General features: G+C 36.8%; 1 protein-coding gene across 1 annotated transcript in view; it reads left to right on the forward strand.

The window, feature by feature from the left end:
- Positions 1 to 19741, forward strand: part of LOC134791442 (uncharacterized) — a 251576-nt gene that overhangs the window by 194501 nt on the left and 37334 nt on the right. The gene's annotated exons all lie outside the window — the stretch shown is intronic.

A 19741-nucleotide genomic window follows, 5' to 3' on the forward strand; every position in this document is an offset into this window, starting at 1 on the left:
GGTACAAGTACATATGTGCAAACAAATACATTTTTTATTTTAAATGATAGTTTTTATTTTAGTCAAAACCTTAGAGCATACATCAAAATGGGAATGTGTTAATACTTTTTGTTAATGTGCGGTTTTGTTACGATTTACGGAAACTTGCTTTGCAAGCTCGACTTCGGTTTAGGTAGAACGAGGACACTGCGAATACTACGAGTATTCTTAAACAAGATAATTCTCGTAGACAATTAAATGTTGTACAGTTTCAATCACAAAACACAACATACTTACTCACATTGAAATGTAGTTAACGGTGTGTCCCGTGTGTCCTAATACCTGTACCTAATTAGGTATTGCTTTGATTACGTATTCGCAGCATTAATTAATTAGGTAGTGTATGTTATGTTATGTATAATACACTTATTACAAATGATAGGTACGCAGTAGGTAGGTACGTGATTCCAAAAGTTTCCTTGACTTATGTCAAACCTGACAAATGGAAATGGACAAATACATTATCAAATTATCATTAACCCTTTTAAATCCATAGGTAGGTACTGTAGGAAGTGTAGGATATAACCAACATAACGTTACTTATTTATCTTTCTACGTACCTACTGTGGATCGAGCTCGTTTTTCTTTGATAATGAAAACCCGGTGACCATGCAGGTGTCAGGATGACATCGAACTGATCTGATGATAGTTATAATCATAAAAGAATGCCACTTCATCGATTTTGCGATGTCGCGCGAGTGACTAAAAACCGTAAAGTTATTATAATGTTAGTATGCCTCACAAGTCACAACAGTTTAAATTCGATTATATGAGATATTTATTCAGGGGCCTTATCTTGAATCATATGAACCTGTTGCACGAGTGCCGATATTAGCGCGACGAGCAACAAGTGAAGTCTCGTCCGCGACTCCCCCGCCCCGCCCCGCCCTACCCGTAGGGCGGCCGCCCACTGCGCGACCCACGCGATAAATTAACTTATCGCCTATTATAAAACGGGGGAGGTGAGTGAACCGAGCCCTAACCTTTGGTATGCCTTTGTCAAAAATTTTCTACTGAATTAACAACCTTGAAAGTGCATAGCGTCGGATGACAAGCAAAAGTCACTAAATACTATCAAAAAATTAAAGTAACAATGCACTTTATTACACTTGTTATAACACGGTTTATTGTCCAATAATTTCAATGGTGTTAGTTAGTGACTTTTGCTTGTCACCCGACGATATTACAGTCCAAATTGTGTGGTACGTATAAGGGACAACGCATACGAAAGATTTCGTTAAATCCATAGCACAAAAACGTATAAATATTACTACATTGAAAATAATGTTAATACATAGGTACCTTAAGTTGATTTAGACCCAGTTAAATAAACAATAGGTACATTAACAAAAGGCAAGCTTCTCCGGCCCTTTAAAGAAAACTATAGTTCCCAGTAGTTTAGTAGGGGTGCCTATCTGCCTATTCGAATAAAAGTTCATTTTTGAAAATTTTTCGCTTCTATTGTTTCTTTTTTTTGCTTTAACCCTATGGTGAGGGGTGTAACTAGTTAGAAAGGTATTTTAAAACGAATTAGGGGTCTTCAACAAAGCACTGTCGTAGAAGATAATTTTAATGGTAAGAAAATTCACCTCTACATTTGTTTAAGGTAGGCAAAATTAGGAAAATTTAAGCTTTTAATTGGGATTCTATATTAATAATTTAAATATTTACCTACCTATTTAAGTTTGACAACGAAGTAATATGTGCTAGCTAAATGGCTATGATTAAGTATGTGTGCACCTCTACTCTGTATCTTTAGGTATTTAAATAAAAGTAAACAAAATCTACCCTCAAATGACTCCTTAAGCCAGTTGAGGGTAGATGAAAATATTACATGATCAAATAATGTAGGTTAAAGTCAAGCCGTTCAGTGACTGATCCGGGCGGTTTTGTATTTGGTTGGTTAACCAATAAATGTTATAACAACCCGAAAATTTACAAATTGTTTGCTTACTTTTATTTAAATACCTAAAGATACAGACTATAGGACCTGACAGGTGGGTAAACAAGTTACTTACATCCTCTGTCGTCCATAGCTTCCCGGGTTACAAGGAATTCCTGGATTTAAAGGAAATCCGGGATATCTTAATATCCTGTCACCATGGAGCATCATAACTCCATTGTTACAAGCTTATATATTTAGCCCTATTTCAGTGTTTGACTTAGTTGAGATGTTGTTCATGTTGTATTAAATAAAAAGTAAATCCGGGGGTTGTCATTATAATAAAACAACACAATTTCATTGATAATGCGGAAATCATAATTTATCCTTTTTGGTCATGATTAATTTTTTCACAAGTGTGACTTACCAGCTACAGGCACCAAAGAACACGAAAACAATATGTGTCAGTTACTCGTATAACAAATCAAGGTACTGTTAGAGTAAACATATTTTGTAGAATTCGCCTCGGTTACCTAAACCTTAAAATATTTGTCAGTGTAGGTTTAGCCGACATTAGTGGAGACCGAGCTTGACATAAAATTGACACAGAGTCTACTAAGTACTAGCATGTATTATGGACTTGGTGGATTCTATTATTCGAACTCTGGACTTATTACATCTAGCGCCTACGGACATTGACTATATTTCAACTTTACCTATAATGATTGTCATTAACTGAGTTTTTAGGATTCGCCCTGTGTAGCCTATAAAAACCCAGTGTTTTCTACAGTGTCTGCACAAATTGTTTCCGATTTACTTGCGTCAATGTGTCGTTCGTTGTTTACGAGTATTTGTCATCCGAGCAGACGGCGGCGCCGCCGAGCCCAACGCCTGATGTTTTGTTAATAGCAACCATTTTACACACATCGATACTCTCTCTACTTTTATTGTTTCAGCAGTGTATTTCAGTAGCTATACTATTAGTAAGAGGAAAAAATTTGAAGGTGGAGCCTGTAATCTTCCTTTAATCTACATTCAACTTAAGCAAAATCACTACTCTGGTAACAAAAGGAGGGTACATACCCATACAACCATTTCCAGTCGCCGTTACGACGCGGTGTTGACACATCTCGTGTCGACACCGTCTGTTTCGGTCACAATTCCAGTCGCAGAGTCGTCGCCGTGTCGACACAGTTACCAGAAATGGGGAAGGGTCGACACATGACACAAAGTGACATAAAGTGTGGTCGCCGTGTGCACACATTGTTTCGGGTTTGCGACTACTTTATGCCAAAATCATTCGTTCATTCGTTCATTTTGTTCCTGTCAAATGGAAACTGTCAGATGGAAAAATACTTAAATAAAAATAAGTGACATTAATACGCCATCTCTAAAACGGATTACAAGACGTAATTATATATTGTTTGCATTTATATTACAATATGACTTAAATTATTATGGGGAATTAAACTGCTCGAGTGATTTGATAAACTAAGTGTAATATAATCAACGCGCCACCACATTGTTTTAGTTTAGCCGGAAATGAAATTGTTTACTTCTCAGTGCCTGTGTTCGTAACTATATTATTTGAAGCATTTTTAGTACTTCGATGCGTATACTATACTTAAATAACAGAAATAACGCTTTACATACTACGAAACTTGTTAATTATGATGTATAAATATGGTTTAAGGCTGAGAAATATTGCAGTCACAAAGTAGTTGCAATGTTTCGACTTTGTGTCGACTCTGTGTTGACACATGACACGCACTGTCAAAAGTAATAACAAAGTTACTGGTATGTTACTGGATTTGCAAAATGGCTCCTTGTGTTGATTTGTTTTCAGATATTCTCAAAGTGTAAAAATGCCGTGGTCAGAGATGGGCATTAATCGATTAACTGTTTATTCGACTAATTAATGGAATAAAAAAAGTTAATTCTCAAATTTTAATCGCGATTAGTTTAGTCGACCTAACATAGATTGAAATTGAATTAATCTGAATATTAATCGAATAAATTATCGATTAAATCTCGATTGAAAGTTGACAGGGGGCCATTTTTCTACGTAAAAATAATAGAAATGTCTTGCATGCAGATGGTAGCAAAACACTTTGTCATAAAAGTCGAGATGGGTGTCGATATATAGGTTTTAGGGAGTGCCGATTTCGAAAATAATGACCATTTTGGAATCCGAAATGGCGGCCATGCACTGTGTCATAAAAGTCGTCATGGATGTCGTTTTATACGTTTTAGGGGGCCCCAATTTTGAAAATGATGACCATTTTGGAATCCAAAATGGCGGCCATGCACTATGCCATAAAAGTGGTCATGGGTGTCGTTTTATAGGTTTTAGGGGGCGCAGATTTCGAAAATGATAACCATTTTGGATTCCAAGATGGCGGCCATGCACTATGTCATAAAAGTCGTCATGGATGTCGTTTTATAGGTTTTAGGGGGCCCCGCTTTCGAAAATGATGACCATTTTGGAATCCAAAATGGCGGCCATGCACTATGTCATAAAAGTCGTCATGGGTGTCGTTTTATAGGTTTTGGGGGGCGCAGATTTCGAAAATGATAACATTTTCAATTTAAAAATGGCGGCAATGCACTATGTCATAAAAGTCGTCATGGATATCGTTTTATAGGTTTTAGGGGGCGCAGATTTCGAAAATGATGACTATTTTGGATTCCAAGATGGCGGCCATGCACTATGTCATAAAAGTCGTCATGGATGTCGTTTTATAGGTTTTAGGGGGCGCAGATTTCGAAAATGATGACTATTTTGGATTCCACTTTTATGACAAAATACGTAGCCGCCATTTTGGATTATAAAATGATCATCGTTTTCGAATTCTGCACTCCCTAAAACCTATAAATCGACATCCGTGACGACGCAAGTTATCTTTATTTTCAGATCTAACAAATTGCTACAGAATACAAAGGACAAAAAAGAAGCGAGGAGGTAATGAAACAAGCAAAAATACAGATGATTCCTCGACGCAATTGGGTGATTCTTAAATTGTGTCCAGATTTTTTTTGTCATAAAAGTTTATATTTTTCACATATTACTCTCACAAGTTCCGTGACATTTCGACCTTGTAATTTTTTAAGTAAATGTTTTTGTTTATCTATGAGGATCTCACTAGAATAGTATAATCAAGGTATGTTTATATTTGATGAATGAAATAGTAACGCAAAAAAAAAAAAATATTTGTGTCTTATATTCCTGCCGAAGACTTTTATTTTACCTTTTCCTTCTACACAAGTTTGGCCAAGTAATAAGAATTTAGGGCTCTCAATTTTATTTTGACTTCTACAACAGTAAAGCTACGAGGCCATGTTTGGTATCGTTTTCGTATAAATTCGCAGTACCAAATTTAGTTAAGGTATCACATTGACACCATTCCGAAGTAAAAACATATAAACTTATTAAAATACTTTCTTTTAAACTCCTCTTCACGCTTAAACTGCTGAACAGTTTTAATTTAAATTTGGTACACATATATTTTGAGTCCCGAGACAGGATATAATAAGTTATCTCAAAAATCATCCTTTAAAGGTGTGAAATGAGGTGTAGGGGGGAATTCAGAATTGACTTCAAGTTCAAGTTAATACTGTTTAAGTTTAGGTTTGAAGTCATGTTTTTTCATCATTTTTAACTAAATCAAAGATGTAGACCATCCCAAATTTCATATAAATCGGTTCAGCGGTTATTGATTTCCCGTACAAATTTCCACGCCACTTTTCACACCTTCAAAAGATGATTTTGGTTATAAGATCTATCCTATGTCCTGTTCCGGGACGCAAACTATTTCTATACCAAATTTCAACGAAATCGGTTCAGCGGTTAAGCGTCAAGAAGAGTTTCAAAAAAACCGGCCAAGTGCGAGTCGGACTCGCGTATTAAGGGTTCCGTACATTAAGTCCGACTCGCGCTTGACTGCACATTTCTAATAGGTTTTCCTGTCATCTATAGGTAAAGAACTATTTTGTGTATTCAGACGGACATACATACAGACGCACGAGTGATCCTATAAGGGTTCCGTTTTTTCCTTTTGAGGTACGGAACCCTAAAAAGATTTATTTTTATTTTGTGGAATGGTGTCAATGTGATATCTTAAATGGATTCAGCACCCCAGATTTATACGAAAACGATACCAAACACGGCCTAGCACCTTCACTGATATAGATATATCAAGATAAAATTGAGAGCCCTAAATAAACTTTCAAGAGCGGATATCTCAAAAACTATTCAACATATCGAAAAAATTGACTGAATAAACTTGTAACAAATTAAATTAACTTTCATTTTGTATAAGTGGCCATGTCGCTGAGATGCATAGTTTCCGAGATATAATCGAAAAACGGGAAAATGGGACCTTCAAAGCCCCCTCTCTCCCCCCCGCTCAAGGGCTACGGCCGGGGACTTTTGATATGTTCACCTCCTAACTTGTCAAACCGAGTTACGGAGTCAAAAATTGTGTTCCGAGCATTTCCCTCTACAACTTTTGGAGCATTCGTTGCCTGACCTAAGTAGCTTATTGAATTTCTTTAAAAACTTTTCTGTAAAAGGTTGACGGGTGTTGGGTGTTTATATGGTTTCGGTCGATTATTATCATTTTGCATTGCCCATGATGACTTACTAGAATTACGAGCACACGAGACACTAATAGTAGTTTGACAAACCTTGGTTTTCAAGAGGTATTTTATATTGACATTTGCTGTCACAAATTTGCTGTCAGATTTAGTCGCAAACCGCACGCAAAGTGCACACAAATGTGTCGACACCTTGTTACGGAAAAGTGTAGACACGGCGACGACACTTTGTTTCGAAACAATTCTAGACACATTGTGTGGACTCTGTTACGACACATCTGACATTTAGTTACCACTTTGTGATTCTGCGACTGGAATGGTTATATGGGTACTTAATGTACCTATCATTAAACAATGTATAAACTTTCATTAAATTATATATTTAGTGTAGGCAGGTACAGATAGAGCCAAGTTAGTAATATCTTCTCTTTGCTTCACATTTCAGAAGCGTTTATGTATATATTGTACCTTTAGGTACGTAGTCTCGACGTGGCCCGTGGTATCTACGTTTATTTATTTCGTCAATCTCATTTAAACAAGGTGATGTGAACATAATATTAGGACGTTATCGTAATTGTAATCAAACGATAACAAGAGTTAAGCGTGAGTTGGATGTAGTTGCAGAGTGTTCAACAAAGTGAAATGAAAGCCCGGAATTTTGGGTACTACCGGCACGGCCTAGCCAAGATTACAATCGCTATCGCTTCGACAACGAAAAGGTTTATGTCTCTCTATCGTTCTTCCATATTAGTGCGACAGTGACAGTTGCGTTTCGATCGCTACGGAGCGTTAGCGATTGGCATCTTGGCTACGCGGCCAGGGTCTGCTGAGGTAGGACCGGACTATTATTTGGTTGACTGCAAGGTTCATTTTAGGTTCCAAGCTCGTTAAGATATCCCAGAACGTAAAGTGTAATTTTATGCAAAATATGTATGCACATTTATTTTTGATTTCATAATTATTGACCGAAGCGAAGCGAAGGTCTACGTTTTGACTCGGGCATTTTGCTTTCGTATGTCCGGATGTTCTCCTCTACAGGTCGCAATTCTTAACCGATTCTCGTGAAATTTTGTGACCGAATTTTATGACTAAATAAAATTTTTTTGTCAATCCGGTTTTTGGAAATTTTTAAAAATGGCGGTATCGTGATACCTGGCGCCTAAACAAATAGTCGTATCGATATCATAAGACTTTTTTCTTTTTGAAACATGTTTACAGAGTTAATAGCAAAAAATGCAGAAAAAAATTATCGCTGGTTTAGGCGGTATTTAGATATTTAATTTTAACTAATTTTAATTTGAGAAGGAGTAGCTAAATTTCGTCAACCCATCTAAGAACTATTTGGCTCAGTTTGTAAACGTTCGCTTTTTCTGTTTGCACAGAGGGTCTGGGTTCGATCCCCAGTAATTGTATGCTGGGATATTATAACTTTTTGTATTTTTTTACACATAAATTTCGTATTGTTTTTCTTTAATTTACTATACACCGTGTTTTTATTGAATTCCGTTAACTTCGGGGTATAGTTAAGTACGTTTATAAGAACTAAATGGCATAGTTAATTTTCAAAAAAAAAAATTTTTTTGTTTTCTTTTTTGTTTTTTTTTTTGTTTAAAAAGTAATTAAATGTAGCATATAGCGTTGTTGTAACACGGGCATTACATTTAACTCAACCAAACAATTGAAATCTGTGACATATCAATGTCATTTCGTACATCAATCGACCGAGATTGTACTTAAGTTTAGTAGCAAATGTATGAACTCATTCTAAATACTAATCAATATGTAAGCCGGCCCTAAGGCAAGTGTACACGCTTGTAGAGGCCTTATAGTAAAAAAATAAATTATGGATTATCTCCGAAATGGACTTAATTAGAACATCGGTGTCTTTGAGAAAGTTACTTGATTTAAGCTCAGGAATGCACCCTTGAAATTAACGGAAATCAAAAAAAAACACGGTGTATTTAAAGCTCTTAGCACCATGTTATTTCAAGCTCTGCTCGCGAGGTCTACAGCTCACAGAGCCACTAGTATACCTACCTACTACTGATTACTCTATCGAATAAGTGATATACCTGGTATACTTACCGAGTTCGTTCGCCAGCTATTAAGGGCTTGTGCACAAATCACGCGAGGTCGTCACGGCACAATCGTGGTCAAGAAAAAATCACGATAGATCACGTTGGGGTAGGGTTGCCATATGGAAGAATTAAATGTCCCGATAAAAATCCGGACATCGCCCTAAATATCCGGACATTTCTTGTAGCAGAGATTTGGCGTAACTTGAACGACGCCCCGGCGGCGCGCTGCTCTCTGCGGTGTACTGTATCGTGGATCTACTTTTCCCTTTCCCTTCGCCCGATCCCGTAGCCCCCTCCCCGGGCGCGCATTTTATTTTTATAAGGTCATTCCTTAAAATCCGGACACATGCCAAGTCCGGCCGCAATCCGGACAATGGGTCAAAAATCCGGATATGTCCGGACAAATCCGGACGTATGGCAACCCTACGTTGGGGGAGGGGGGTATAAGGAAACCTCACGTGTATTTTTCTACAGTGAACGAAACTAAGAAAAAAAAACCTACCACATTAGTAGATACTGCATACTGCACTTCAAAATAGCGAGTCTATTTAACGAAAATAGAAAAATAAACAAGATTTTCTATATACAATACTATTTACCTTAAAATTAGGTCGAATGAAAAAAAATCAGAAAAATACACGTGAGGTTGTGTGGGGGGAGGGGGGTTGCCAAAAACCACACCAAATATCACCAAGGGGGAGGGCGGGGTCAAAAAGTAGCCGAAAACACCTCTCGTGATTTGTCCACAACCCCTAACCTACAACACCTATAATATGGCATGCATAACGGGATGCTGTGAGCACCCAGAAAAAGTATATTGTATACTTAAAATAATTTAAGAACATAATTTCTAAATGGATAATAATCGAAATAACATTATAATAGGTATTTCCTACGCAACTCCAATTAGAAATCCATGGTATCAGAACGAGTAGGTAACGCCCACTTACGTGAGGAAGCGACGTTTTCATTCGACTGATGAAGCAAATTATTTATAATGTGTTTTCTTTTGATATCGTACTTCGAATATAACTCAATTGTGGGCAATTAAGCATGTATCAATCGGTGTTTATATCAGTGGTCAGCGTAATTTTTGTAATTAAACTTGTGTTCATGACTGCGTCGATTTTGTTTACATTGTGGAATAAAAATCAGGTACTTATAAAACAACCTAAACATTTTATAATTGCTTCTTTACTTAGGATATAGTTAGTTTTTTTAGCATTAGGACAAAACTACGCGATCTTAATGTGTCTTTTATTTGAAAAACGCTTTTTAAAAATCAATAACTATTAATTATGAAAGCAAAAGAATGTACCTAAATAATCGTATAGGTATATGATTCATAATTGTTACATATTTGCCGTGACTTATTTTTCAAAAGTGTTTTTTAATAAAAAGACACGTCAAGATTGTTTATCTTTTTCTAATGCTAATAAAAACGAACTGTAGGTACTTATGTGATATTCTCAGGCAATGGTATCCCTCCCGAATGTCACTAAGGGAGTAACCGATAAAGTGGTACATTTGACTGAGAAAGATCCATACTCTTAGTTTTCGTCTGAGGGCCTACTGCCAGAACCGAAATATCAAACACAATTGACATTGTTTATGAATAAATATCTTGTATCTTGTATCTATCGAGAATCGTTATCTGCTTCTCTATCTCTCTCACCTCGCGTATTCGAGCGATACAGGGGCAGTTAAGGATTTTAAATTTTTCGATGTTGGCGGTAGGTTTCGGGGACCATGACCGCAATGTCGTTATGTCGCACTCGAAGCGTCGGAGGTAATTTTCAAGTTTATTTACAATAATGTCCGTGAACGATTACTATATAAGAACTCACAGCTTAAAAACCTGCAAACTGGCAAAATGTAAACAAAGCGCTTTTAGTCTTTCAACATTACTGTTGACACCTAGAGGTACCTAATTAGGTATTTAGGTAAGTACCTATCAATCTAGTAGATATCATTAAAAAAAACCTTAGGTATGCATGCATACCTAATGCCTTAGGTAGATAGGTTAGGTTAGGTTAGTTAATTGGAGCTTTAAATGGAAGCTTCGATTTAAATAAAACAAAGTGTTTTGCGTGTGTCCGTTTAATGTGGTTAAGAGGAGGGTTTGGTAATTTTAGGAGCCTTATAAAAACTTTATAGCAATATATCGTACCTATGACATCTATAACCAATCGCTTGCAAAGAAACATAAAGTCGAATCAAGCATGGCATTCGCATTGACAAAGTGTAACAATGTCAGTGTCACGTCAGTCTCAAGCAGGTGGTAAGGCTTCAGCTCCGTAGGCATAGTCGCCGACTAAGGTGTCAATTAAATTACTATTTATTTTCCACAGGAGAGCAGAAGAACCTCGATAGACTCCGAGGCTACCACTACCGTTTCAGTCGATGACTTCGACCAGCAAAATTATGAACCTAGCCGTGGCAGTATCGAAGACGCAAACCATCTAGGACACATTCACATGTCGCATGTTTACATTGAAGAATAATATATGAGGTACTTAGGTACATATGTAACTTATATAATACTAGACGGGCCCGCAGCTCCGCTCGCGTAAATGAAATAAAGAGTTCGTCTTATGTTTAGTTAAATACCGATATTATTATGTATTCAACCCTGCCATGGTTTAAAACTGTGATAGGGATTTCTTATTTGTAGCCGTTATTTGGATAACTCAATTCGCAAATTTGTCAAAAAATGATGTGATTTGATAAAAGGCAAGATTGTGTTTTTTCATCTACACGTATTTATTTAAAACTTGTTTCAAGATAAAGTTATTATTTGTTCTTATAAGCCTAGTTGCAAAAACGTTCATTAGATTAATTTCCGCCTTAAGACGAATATGGACGACCACCGCCCTTAAATCGCCTTATCATACAAACATAGGTAGTCCAGTCCTCTCGGTCTTGCGATAGCTCTCGCCAGTCGCCATGGCCGAGGTTGAGCAGGTCTTGAGCAACTACGTCGTTTCAGCGGTACCTAGGACGTCCAGTCGGGCGTCTCCCATTTTGTTGTCCCAAGTACCTGCGCTCTCTTCACGCCACGATCCTCTCCCATTCTCTCTAAGTGTCCGAGCCACCACTGAATTTAGCCGCTTTTGTCTCTCAATATTTCGCCACTATATCGGACCACATCCTTATTTCTATGGCAACAAAATTATATTACGATATTTGGCTGACTGCTGACTGTACATTTGCTTATTTTTATCAGGTCGCTCAATAATATCTGAACATGCACTTTAATCTACCTACATAACTTACTATCAACTTTGTATTTTTGGCCCATCTCAGCATTCTTAGCCCGTTCCCCGGACGAATGGCAATGTTTGCCGAAGCCGTGAAAGTCAATCTGAATAATATAACTCAAAAATAAATTTAAAACAACAAAATACAAATTGATAATAATAATATAGTAATTACTTTGATTGATAAGAATGATAAGTCATATATGACATAAATCACTCGTATGGGCTCTATAGACTAAGGTTGAGGTTGACAGCACTTTTTATTTTACTTCGTGTAAAAAAACTCAGAAATACCTGTATACCAACATGACAAACATAATTTAGTTTACTTTAACTTACGGATTATTTGGTCTAATCTGTAGCACCGCCAAACGAAAGCAACCGAGAGTTGCCGAGATGTGGCCGATGTGAAGATTGTTATGAAAATTTCTTTTCCTTATTGTAAATTAAATACGCATCGGAAGCGATAGTTTTTATGCTCTAGTTCTATTCCCATATGTAGATAATTGATTTGAACAGGTTTTTCTTATCATACGTGCGTCGTATTCGAGAAACGTGTCAAAAACTTTTTTAGAAATATGTAAGGCGCCATCTCGCTTCTTCCCTCGTTTTTCATCCCGTTCTGGTTTTTCAATTTTATATATATGATTTATACCTACTATATTCTGTCTGTATAGTAGACCAGGCGGCCTAGCCATTGCGACGATCGCTTACGCTTCGCCCTCGAATCGCTCTTCCATATTAGTGTGACAGTGACAGTTGCGTTTCGTTCGCTACGGAGCGTTAGCGATTGGCATTTTGTTTACGAGGTCAGAGGGCCTACCGCGAACCACGTTCGACGTGTTGCCTCTCTGTCGCACTTGTAATTTCGTACTTAAGTGTGACAGGGAGGCAACACGTCGAACGTGGTTCGCGGTAGGCCCTCAGGTACTCTAAAATAATCGTGCGGTGCGAGCGCGATGAACTAATATAATGCTAATTAATACTTGCTAAAATTAAATTGAAGTTAAATTTGGGTCAATGAAAACGAAAAGGTCGATTATTTCAAAATTAATTGCATACCTTGCAACCGTTTGCACAGTCGCAAAATTAATTGCTTAAAACTTAAAGGTAAAAAAGGGTCAAACACTGAACATGTTCCTAAATACATCATACTTACTACAAGTCACTTTGTTGCAAAGAAAATTTGCTGAGGAAACCGAACAAATCCCAAAAAGGCTCAGTTTCCCCTCTGGGTTGAAAGGCCAAACAGCAGTCGCTTTTGTAAAAACTAGTGCCTACGCCAAGACTATACACTAGGAAGATGATGACTTTGTATGAAAGTGTACATACAGAGGGATCCGATTTCATTGTGTACCCTACCATGAACACGGTTTGATCTTCCTTATCGCTACTAAATATAAACAAATACTCTACAATAGACCTTCGAGACACGTGACGGGCACGGCGCATACTAAAAAATTCCGACGAGGATGCTCATTGCTTGCATTCATTATCGCGGGTCATCGATAATACATATCGAACAGGCTATTATGTTATTTATGTTTATCAAACTCTGTGTTATGTTTTATTGAAGAAACCCGAATTGATATTTATTTGGGTTGTTAAATGTTTATTAAAACATCCTTGTACAAGTTACAATTCTCGTAAAATAGTATATATCAAGTGTATTAAAGTAGGTAACCAAATTCACTAGCGAAATAGCTCTACTTCACGAAGATGTCGCTTTTCGAGGGCAAATATAAACGAGTAACCTACAGTAAAAATATCTAAATAACTATAGGCGCTAGGCAGGTCTGCCTATAACATATGAAGAGATCCCTCGACTTCTCCATCAGGTTTGTATTGTTACAGCTAAGTAACACTATTTAAAAAAAATGTTCCATAAATAACTAGACATAAGATTAATTTGCAATGCCCTACCAGGGTGCCATGTGTTCTGAAATGTTTTATTGTAACAACTTTATTATGTACCATGGTTCGCAATAAAGGATTCTATTCTATTCTATTCTATAATCAAGTCCTGACATGATGACAATGAGACCAACTGTGAAGTTCATCCATTTCAATCTTGTAAACAAATACTAAGTAATTGATTGATTCTCGTTCATATCTTTATCTCACGTGCTTTATTATCTATATTTCGTATGTTATGGGTAGGTATAAAAGTAATAATGTAGCTATTGTGTTCATTGTTTACAAAATATTATGACTCTATAATATAGACAAAGTGGATACTAAAGTTGCAATTGCTTTGGAGTACGACAAATATGTACGTTGTTATTTATAATCAAACGGGTACCTATGGTTGAAATTATCTGCGGCATGCGAATTGTGGCCGATAATCGTTCTAATATCAACTTTACTAGTATGGCAAGAAGATTCAAAAGTCGATGAAAGTTTTGGTAAAAATGTTCGTCTCAAATAAATTAAACGATACCTTTCGCCGCAAGCGTCTGCGGTAAACCGTTACGAATTTCGTTAACTGATTCGAATTGCAGTCAACAGCTATATACTGCCCTGCTAAGCCAAGTGGCGCTATCTCAAAAGAAAATGCATTGCTAATTTATATTTTAGTTTCTATAACTGAGAATTCTATTTTCAAAATCATTTGTTTTTGAGATAGCGCTGTTCGGCTTAGGGAGTATAGGTACATTTCAAAGTCATTGGTAAATATTATGCATCACGTAAACTGCCACGTTTGACTTTAGCCTTACATATTTTTTTTGATAGTTTTTAAAACAACTTACAGTGCATGGTTTTATTGTGTTTGACGAAATTTGGGCTGCATAGGTAATAAACGTACCTACCAATAGCGGACAATGTAATTACGGGGGCCGCCGGGGCCTCGTATGGCGGATTCGTATGTCCGTTTAACAACAACCGACAGCCAGTACAGAGTTAATGATCTAGTAAAAGAGCCAAGTGTATGTAAACTCCTAAACTCCACAAGTTTTATTTTACAATTTTATAGATACGACTAAAACCATTTTGTTAAATTATTTGGAACAAGTACTTTTTTATAATTTTACTTTTCTTAGGCCCACTTGCTCCATTCCACTAACCCGGGGTTAACCGGTTAAACCTGGAGTTACCATAGTTCCCATACAACCATTTCCAGTCGCCGTTACGACGCGGTGTTGACACATCTTGTGTCGACACCGTCTGTTTCGGTCACAATTCCAGTCGCAGAGTCGTCGCCGTGTCGACACAGTTACCAGAAATGGGGAAGGGTCGACACATGACACAAAGTGACATAAAGTGTGGTCGCCGTGTGCACACATTGTTTCGGGTTTGCGACTACTTTATGCCAAAATCATTCGTTCATTCGTTCATTTTGTTCCTGTCAAATGGAAACTGTCAGATGGAAAAATGCTTAAATAAAAATAAGTGACATTAATACGCCATCTCTAAAACGGATTACAAGACGTAATTATATATTGTTTGCATTTATATTACAATATGACTTAAATTATTATGGGGAATTAAACTGCTCGAGTGATTTGATAAACTAAGTGTAATATAATCAACGCGCCACCACATTGTTTTAGTTTAGCCGGAAATGAAATTGTTTACTTCTCAGTGCCTGTGTTCATAACTATATTATTTGAAGCATTTTTAGTACTTCGATGCGTATACTATACTTAAATAACAGAAATAACGCTTTACATACTACGAAACTTGTTAATTATGATGTATAAATATGGTTTAAGGCTGAGAAATATTGCAGTCACAAAGTAGTTGCAATGTTTCGACTTTGTGTCGACTCTGTGTTGACACATGACACGCGCTGTCAAAAGTAATAACAAAGTTACTGGTATGTTACTGGATTTGCAAAATGGCTCCTTGTGTTGATTTGTTTTCAGATATTCTCAAAGTGTAAAAATGCCGTGGTCAGATGGGCATTAATCGATTAACTGTTTATTCGACTAATTAATGGAATAAAAAAAGTTAATTCTCAAATTTTAATCGCGATTAGTTTAGTCGACCTAACATAGATTGAAATTGAATTAATCTGAATATTAATCGAATAAATTATCGATTAAATCTCGATTGAAAGTTGACAGGGGGCCATTTTTGTACGTAAAAATAATAGAAATGTCTTGCATGCAGATGGTAGCAAAACACTTTGGGGCTATTCATAAATTACGTCATTTCAAATTAGGGGGGGGGGGGTCTGGACATCGGATGACGGTAGCATGAAGTAGGAGGAAATGGGGTCATTTGAAGCATGATTTTTGGATGATTATAGGGGGGGGGGGGGTCAAAAATCGACAAAAATCGATGACGTAATTTATGGACAGCCCCTTTGTCATAAAAGTCGAGATGGGTGTCGATATATAGGTTTTAGGGGGCCCCAATTTTGAAAATGATGACCATTTTGGAATCCAAAATGGCGGCCATGCACTATGCTATAAAAGTCGTCATGGGTGTCGTTTTATAGGTTTTAGGGGGCGCAGATTTCGAAAATGATAACCATTTTGGATTCCAAGATGGCGGCCATGCACTATGTCATAAAAGTCGTCATGGATGTCGTTTTATAGGTTTTAGGGGGCCCCGATTTAGAAAATGATGACCATTTTGAAATCCAAAATGGCGGCCATGCACTATGTCATAAAAGTCGTCATGGGTGTCGTTTTATAGGTTTTGGGGGGCGCAGATTTAGAAAATGATAACCATTTTGGATTCCAAAATGGCGGCCATGCACTATGTCATAAAAGTCGTCATGGGTGTCGTTTTATAGGTTTTAGGGGGCGCAGATTTCGAAAATGATGACCATTTTGGATTCCAAGATGGCGGCCATGCACTATGTCATAAAAGTCGTCATGGATGTCGTTTTATAGGTTTTAGGGGGCGCAGATTTCGAAAATGATGACTATTTTGGATTCCACTTTTATGACAAAATACGTAGCCGCCATCTTGGATTATAAAATGATCATCGTTTTCGAATTCTGCGCTCCCTAAAACCTATACCTAACCTAACCGACATCCGTGACGACGCAAGTTATCTTTATTTTCAGAATACAAAGGACAAAAAAGAAGCGAGGAGGTAATGAAACAAGCAAAAATACAGATGATTCCTCGACGCAATTGGGTGATTCTTAAATTGTGTCCAGATTTTTTTTGTCATAAAAGTTTATATTTTTCACATATTACTCTCACATTAAGTTCCGTGACATTTCGACCTTGTAATTTTTTAAGTAAATGTTTTTGTTTATCTATGAGGATCTCACTAGAATAGTATAATCAAGGTATGTTTATATTTGATGAATGAAATAGTAACGCAAAAAAAAAATATATTTGTGTCTTATATTCCTGCCGAAGACTTTTATTTTACCTTTTCCTTCTACACAAGTTTGGCCAAGTAATAAGAATTTAGGGCTCTCAATTTTATTTTGACTTCTACAACAGTAAAGCTACGAGGCCATGTTTGGTATCGTTTTCGTATAAATTCGCAGTACCAAATTTAGTTAAGGTATCACATTGACACCATTCCGAAGTAAAAACATATAAACTTATTAAAATACTTTCTTTTAAACTCCTCTTCACGCTTAAACTGCTGAACAGTTTTAATTTAAATTTGGTACACATATATTTTGAGTCCCGAGACAGGATATAATAAGTTATCTCAAAAATCATCCTTTAAAGGTGTGAAATGAGGTGTAGGGGGGAATTCAGAATTGACTTCTTGAAGTTAATACTGTTTAAGTTTAGGTTTGTCAAGTCATGTTTTTTCATCATTTTTAACTAAATCAAAGATGTAGACCATCCTAAATTTCATATAAATCGGTTCAGCGGTTATTGATTTCCCATACAAATTTCCACGCCACTTTTCACACCTTCAAAAGATGATTTTGGTTATAAGATCTATCCTATGTCCTGTTCCGGGACGCAAACTATTTCTATACCAAATTTCAACGAAATCGGTTCAGCGGTTAAGCGTCAAGAAGAGTTTCAAAAAAACCGGCCAAGTGCGAGTCGGACTCGCGTATTAAGGGTTCCGTACATTAAGTCCGACTCGCGCTTGACTGCACATTTCTAATAGGTTTTCCTGTCATCTATAGGTAAAGAACTATTTTGTGTATTCAGACGGACATACATACAGACGCACGAGTGATCCTATAAGGGTTCCGTTTTTTCCTTTTGAGGTACGGAACCCTAAAAAGATTTATTTTTATTTTGTGGAATGGTGTCAATGTGATATCTTAAATGGATTCAGCACCCCAGATTTATACGAAAACGATACCAAACACGGCCTAGCACCTTCACTGATATAGATATATCAAGATAAAATTGAGAGCCCTAAATAAACTTTCAAGAGCGGATATCTCAAAAACTATTCAACATATCGAAAAAATTGACTGAATAAACTTGTAACAAATTAAATTAACTTTCATTTTGTATAAGTGGCCATGTCGCTGAGATGCATAGTTTCCGAGATATAATCGAAAAACGGGAAAATGGGACCTTCAAAGCCCCCTCTCTGCCCCCGCTCAAGGGCTACGGCCGGGGACTTTTGATATGTTCACCTCCTAACTTGTCAAACCGAGTTACGGAGTCAAAAATTGTGTTCCGAGCATTTCCCTCTACAACTTTTGGAGCATTCGTTGCCTGACCTAAGTAGCTTATTGAATTTCTTTAAAAACTTTTCTGTAAAAGGTTGACGGGTGTTGGGTGTTTATATGGTTTCGGTCGATTATTATCATTTGCATTGCCCATGATGACTTACTAGAATTACGAGCACACGAGACACTAATAGTAGTTTGACAAACCTTGGTTTTCAAGAGGTATTTTATATTGACATTTGCTGTCACAAATTTGCTGTCAGATTTAGTCGCAAACCGCACGCAAAGTGCACACAAATGTGTCGACACCTTGTTACGGAAAAGTGTAGACACGGCGACGACACTTTGTTTCGAAACAATTCTAGACACATTGTGTGGACTCTGTTACGACACATCTGACATTTAGTTACCACTTTGTGATTCTGCGACTGGAATGGTTATATGGGTTACCAGTACAATTTGACACTGGGTTGACGAAATTAAAACCAAAATATTACTTTGCTAATCCGCGAAAAGATAACGTGCGTGCGTGTGTGACGGTTAAACCGCTTAACCCCGGGTTAGTAGGATGGTGCAAGTGGGCCTTAACAAACCTACTCTTTGTTGGTCAACTTACAAGTTAAGGTACATATATAAAAAATAAATAAAATAAATATTATATAAAATACGATAAAATATTTAAACTGAGAATTGACAAAGTTTAAAAACTCTTAGAGTGGCATTCGACTTTGTTACTCATGAAATCGCAAATCTTTAGACATGATTATTACTTGTACTATATATCAAGTTTAGTAGATAATGCATCTAAATTATGTAGGTATGAGATACACTGATAATGAATCTATAATAGGAAACTTCACTTATCTATTAAATATCAAACAAACAACTATCAAGTGTTTCGCTTAACTTCAAACTCGGGTAAATCCATTCGACCCTTACAGAAAATTATTTACCTTTACCTGTTCTTAATACCAAAATCGCATAATCTGACAGGTGGATTTACCCGAGTTCGAAGTTAAGCGACTCAAGTATATCTTGTGATAACTAACAATAAACTACAGGGGTAAAGTGACGAGTTGCCATCATATTTCTGACATGACGCCATGAAATATAAATTGAAAGCATTCGAGGAAGAACGAGACTATGAATACCTAAACCCCATAACATAAAGCATAAAAAAAAGCTACATTGAGCCAAACCTTTCTTATAGTCTGAATCTTTGTCATTTTCTCTGTTTATCCTAGGCTCCATACCAATTTTCAGCTTAGTAGGACATCAGGAAGTAGTGAAAGTAGGTCCTTAGAGGTTTGAGTCAGTGAG

The sequence above is a fragment of the Cydia splendana genome, chromosome 6, assembly GCF_910591565.1.
Source record: "Cydia splendana chromosome 6, ilCydSple1.2, whole genome shotgun sequence".
In the NCBI taxonomy this organism is placed as follows: Eukaryota; Metazoa; Arthropoda; class Insecta; order Lepidoptera; family Tortricidae; genus Cydia; species Cydia splendana.